This window comes from Bacillus rossius, chromosome 2, assembly GCF_032445375.1.
Source record: "Bacillus rossius redtenbacheri isolate Brsri chromosome 2, Brsri_v3, whole genome shotgun sequence".
Lineage (NCBI taxonomy): Eukaryota > Metazoa > Arthropoda > Insecta > Phasmatodea > Bacillidae > Bacillus > Bacillus rossius.
In genome coordinates this window covers 31455927-31461926 of record NC_086331.1, presented here as the reverse complement: position 1 = coordinate 31461926, position 6000 = coordinate 31455927, and the positions used below count along the sequence as shown (strand labels likewise).

General features: G+C 37.4%; 1 long non-coding RNA gene across 1 annotated transcript in view; it reads left to right on the top strand.

Moving 5' to 3' along the window:
- The first annotated feature begins 2000 nt into the window (after positions 1-2000).
- LOC134529932 (uncharacterized) overlaps positions 2001-6000 on the top strand; it is a 60717-nt gene continuing 56717 nt past the window's right edge. The window contains exon 1 of the long non-coding RNA XR_010074746.1: positions 2001-2091. This is a non-coding gene — a long non-coding RNA (uncharacterized LOC134529932). The remainder of the gene's footprint in view (positions 2092-6000) is intronic.

Below are 6000 nucleotides of genomic sequence, written 5' to 3'. Positions count from 1 at the left end.
AAATCATAATCCGCGAGATAATAACAACAATCACTTTTTAAATCTACAACATAATTTATTATTTTTATTTATTGAAATACAGATTAAACAAGTCATTATAGTATGTAGCCAGCTTCCCATAGTTCTTTGAGTATGAAGTCGAATTCTTTGGTGTGCGAATAGTTTCCTGCACAAAGCGAAGCATGTAGAAGTCTTAACCTGTCAATCAATATGTTAATAACTTCCCATGATACATAATTAATCTCTTATGCTGTCATCTTCCTTGCATGTTTATTAGAAGCATTTTTAGTATCAGTATTGTACGCTTTATCTGAAAACTTTATTTTATCGTTTTGGTCTCAGGGCGTTATCAGAGTCTTCGATCTTGCCGGCTTTAGGTGCGTCAGCACAGTCTTCAATCGCGTCACCAGCTTCAGAGTCACTGTCACCATTTCCATAGAAGTCAGCGTCTTCACCTTAATTACTGCAAGAACTCGAAATCGATGACGTAGAAGCTTCTTTACTGTCTAAAATATTTGTTTTTATGTGTCCATCATTGTTCCATCGTATGGAGGATCTAATGGAAATAGGCTTGTATGTATTCTCACTTTTCACGCTGATGATACTTCCATTAGTTTCAGTTTTCCTTTAACCATTAGCATTCTTCAATTTAAGTTCTCCGTCGTGATCGGGAGAGCTAATAACATTACTCTTCCTAAGTATAGTGTCTTTACCGAGTTCCTCTATCTCGTAAGTGAGCTTGGCTTTGAATGTTCTGCCGTGTCTTTTTAAGCTGTCAATTCGTGTTAAAAACCTGCTACACCGATTGCAGTTTAACATTTTGCGTAGTGGATTTTTAACATAATCATTCTTCTCGTGACTTCTAGCATTCGTTCTCAGGTCAAAATCCTTGTTGCAAAATCTACATCGATATCCTTCCGATTCAGCTGCAGACAACAAACCTAGATCCGTGTTAACTTCTGTGACTAATGATATCGTTTGAGTTTTTTTATTTAGAAACAGATATATAAATACCAATTTGAATAATCCATCAGGGAGAGTTAATTTTCAATTTTGAAAGACTTTTTACCAAATAGTTCTGCTTATCAACAACAGATGTCACCACATGTTGCGTGGAGGTAAATATTTATTTTTCATGTGGGATGTGGGATGCTCACTAACGATCGCAAATAAAGGGAGGCTTTGCTAGACATCAAGGAGAAGGAAATTCGTCTTGCATGATTGCGATTCTCATATATCTCAAGGCATGTTAATTGACTGAGTAACGAATGTTTCTTGTTTGAAATCCACCGGATAAAATATTTTTTATTGATAATTTGGAAGCAGAAGTTTACAATTTAAATTGTAAATGAAAATAAAATTGTATGAGTCATTAAGTAAAAACTATTTTCTTGCAGAGACCAATTTTTCATGAATAATAAGGAGCACACGAATAATCCCATCAAAATATTGACAGGAATAATCAGGAGCACACGGAGAAAACTAACCACGTTTTCCTTAATATCAGAAAATCACAGGAATAATAAAAATTAAAAATAAAAAAGAATAAAAATTACAAATAATTCTGGTTTGTGCTAGAACTCTATACTTGCTCAAAAAAAGAGACGTTCACAAGCTGACAGATGCTGTTTTTGTCACAAGAAACCTCAATAACGGACAAAAAAGTTGAATACGCAAACATACAGAAAACTAGCCAAAACCAGCCGATGTCAAAAATTAAAAACAATGACACCGCGAATTCCTTGGAGGGAATTAGAAAAATATAACAGCACCGACGGACACAGTGGCTAAAAACGACGGGATAGTTGCAACAAAAACACCGTGTGAACCTATGTTTTTCTTCTGTGGGTTTGCATATTCATAATTTTTGTTTGTTATTGAGGTTTCTCATGGTAAACAGGCAAGGGCGTACAGAGAAATAAATGTGGTAGTTTTGTTATCAGGCACAGAATCAAGTGCTCCATAAGGGCGACACTAGCGCGTGAACCAATGGCTATGTGGCCTCTACGAGCAAGGCAGTGAGCTGGTCGACGTGACGGGCAGATTATGCGTCGTGTTCAGCGCAGCTGTGAACCTGCAATCTCTAACATTGTAAGTATTCCATTGTATTGGAAGTGTGTATGCTGCATTTCACATTGCCCTTTTATGGTTTAAGGATATTTCATCGGGATGTACTAATACTACAATTTTAAAACAGACCTGTGTACGCACTGAGAGTGTGCGATTTAAAATATAGATTTAAATAGTAACAATGTGTCCTTGCGTGTGTAACAACATATCTTGTTGCGAGGTAAATTGTTAATTTATGTAAGTTTATAAATTAGCTTTAATTTTCAAAAAAAATTCTAGCACTTAACCTATAACTCTATTGTTTGTTTGTACACGGAAAAAAAATGTTATCAAACTCAATAATTAAAAAACTTACACAACATTCTAGCAACTAACCCCGGTCTCACCTACAGTAAATTTCCGAACTTTTTAACAAAGATTGGATCACGAATAAATAAAAAGTTATTTGTAGTTCCTGATAACTGGATCGACTTCGAATGCCAACTTTCAATTTCTGTGCTATGTTTTAAAAATGCAAAAATTACAGGTTAAGGGAAGAAAACTGTTTTGAATTGTTAAACTTCACAAGTTTTTGAAGGCTCCGTTAGCGCTACAAGATAGCAGTGTGAATTTATATTCTAATTAATAAAATGTAAAAAAATTTAAAAATATCCATTAATTAACCTATATATTTATATATATAATTCAATTCTATTATCCTTCGTGTATATAAGATTAGAGGTTTTAACAGCATATTTACAATCTGAAAATTTATCCATTAAAAGACACTGAACGTAGTGAAAGTGGGATATTTGGACTTATTCAAAACGTGTATGTTTTGTTTCACAGATGGAATGTGCAGCAGCGAACGGTTAGACATCAAGATGTGCAGGTTTTTTTTTTTACAATATAAATATTAAAAATATTCTGTAGTAGAATTCTCACAGATAGATGGACTTTAAAATGTATTTCAACAATAGCATTAATATTTATTAGTGAAATTCCTAAATAACGGGACAGGCAGGAAAAAATAATTGTTAATAACGTTGCAGATGATCATTTCTATTTTTTCAATTGTCAATCACTTAGAGATAATAAATTACGACACAATGGCAAATTATAGTTTAATGAGTACTTCGTAGTCGCGGTATAAAGAGCTAATAGGTGAGAAAGTTGCATAGCTACCAGACATTCTGACACTTAACACTTTAAATTTTATAATGCCTTAGAATGGAGAGCCATTTGCCTGAGCATGTTGAAAATGGCACCGGTTATTGTAAATTCTAGCATACACATTAATAATATGATTTGTTAGTTCGCTTACACTCAGTTAGAAATAACAGTAACTAAACGGACAACTCAACAAAGAATTTAACTGAAATAAACGAAGAGTTATTCGTAGTTTCAAAAAACTGAATCTTCTTAAAGACTACGCCGTATTTTGACTTCCAAGTTGTATGATTCGTTCTAAACAAAGATAAACACACTCGTTGACAAAATAAGTATTTTTTTTTCAGTACACTTAGCCAGTTTTTGAAAGTTTTTATAATATACCCAGGACATTCTTTTGGAGTCATGTTCAAAGTAAGTGAACTCAGAGTCCGTACATTTAAGAAGATAGCCGCAATTTTGCAAAGAATTCTTGATCATTTGTAAACAGCATTCTTCCTAAATGGAAGGTGAACTTTTTTAAAATCGCATTTTCGTCACATTATTACAACTAGAGAACAGCCCATATATAACTTATGATGGCACTTCCAAAGTTTGTAAGATTTATCACCTTTATTGCAAAGAAAACACTAACACGTGGAATCCGTGCCACTTCGTGGTTTATTCGACTACTCGGCTATACTTCAAAGTCCTGCACTAATCTCGAGAATATGTCAGTTTATGATTGGCTGTCACTCCACGCCAAATACATTTCTACAACCGTAAGAACAAGTAACATTTTTGACGTGACAACGTCTAATAAATCGATGAACGCCAGCTGCACGCACGAAAAAGGATGACTCATTGTCCCGTTACGCACATTGTCCTGTTACGCTGTTCCCGTTACGCTCTTTGTACGCTTGCGCCGCATCTATCTCTCTTCCACTCGATTGGAACAACCATCGATTTGACTTTTTCGAGGCACATTAAACTTGAAACACTCCCATTCGTTTCCTACTTTTCCTATCATCGTCCTATCCTTAACAGAATAACACAGATTGGAAGAAGGTAAATATCAAACATGTATAAAATTTATAGTTAAAATAATCTCTTCGTTAAAGTAATAAACATATTTGAATTAATGAGTGCAAATAAAAGTAAATTTATCAATTAAATTGTAGATTTCATTTCACTCCTTCTTTTTATCCATACAAAATAGTGATATTTCAATAAAAATGATTCAATTTTATTCATAAAATTATGCAATCATTTCATCAATGTTTTGTTATGACGTTGTCACGTTAAACTATCGTCCGTAAACCGACTTTACAGACAACCAATTTTTTTGTCGAATATTTAGGACTTAAAAAAAATCCCCGACGAATCACTTGCGTTTTTTTTCTCGTGTCACAAACTTTAAAAGCACATAAAATGTTCCAATCTGACGTCGCGGGTGATGCGAAACTTACACGCGGGTCTGGTGAATGCCTGGTAACACTGATTGCCAGACGGCCAGGCTTCGACTAGCTCTAACAGGGACCTATCGGGACATCGCGCGGCGAGGCATCGAAGCGTCGTATAGGCAATATGCAGGTTAACTGCCCCGGCGATAAGGAAGTTACGGCTAGGAACTATACGGCAAGGAAACCGGAGGAAGACGATACGTACGATGTGTGTGTGAGCGTTAGCTGCTCGAACAAGAAGATACTCTCTCTCTATCTCGAATTAGACCCTGCAGCTGCGGCAAATCCAGTTTCGGCGTTCATTTACATTTTAAGCGGGGCGTGTTTTGGCACCAAGACGAGGAGATGAGTTTCTTAACTATGTGAGCGTCGCGCGGGAAATGACGTGAAGCGACGCGTGGCTCGTTCTCATTCCTCCGCTGCCAACTTTGTTTTGGGGGAAAAAATAAAGAACGATGAAAACGAACGAAGCAAAATTACGTCGCTGCCGGCGAGAGTAAGCGACAACTCTTCGCTGTGCAGGAATCGAAAATTTTCGTCCCGGGATTGAATGGTCTAAAAGAGGAAATGAATGTTCGCTACAGATACCGCGCCTCTTGTGCAAGACAGAAGGATGATGGTGGAGGAGCGAGGAAGGAGTGAAAAGGAGGAAGATGAAAAGAGAAACAGGAGGAGTGGGTGGACGGAGTGGACAAGAGACAAAACAGTCGGCGGTAGGTTTTGAGCGTGGACGGACAGGAAACGGACATGGACAACTGATAAGGAAGCGCGCTTCGAAAATGACGGGCGAGAAAACAGCAGAAAATGCGGAATTCTGTTTCGCCCGTGTGTATACCTCGGGCGGCCACCTCCCCCTTCATCTCTTCCTTTCCCCCGTCGCGTCGCTGACGTTCACTTCAGTTTGTAAATGAGTAAATTCGTTTTTTTGGGTTTGCACGCGGAGGCGCCGTTTGTAAACTCGCCAACAAGAATGGGCACACCTGCTCGGCTGCAGTGTTCGATAAGCTGGTTGGCTTTCATGTGGGCGTGACTGACGCAATCTGGAATTTTGTCGCGAAAGCTTCCTTTTCTGTAACACCACCGACGCGACGTTTCAGTTGAAATGTTTCCAAACGGACACAGCTGCTGTAAGTTCGAGGCATTACGGTACTGTGAAAATTTTTTCGGATGGACATGGTCGGCAACACTCCATGCAATTAACATGCCGAATGCCTCATTGACTAATCATATGATTACAAAGCGATAATGGTCTTCGGCTCAGGTGGTAAAACAACGCAATCAAAGTCAACTGATTCAACCAAAAAAAAATGCGGATATTTTTAAGTAGCAATGTTACTCA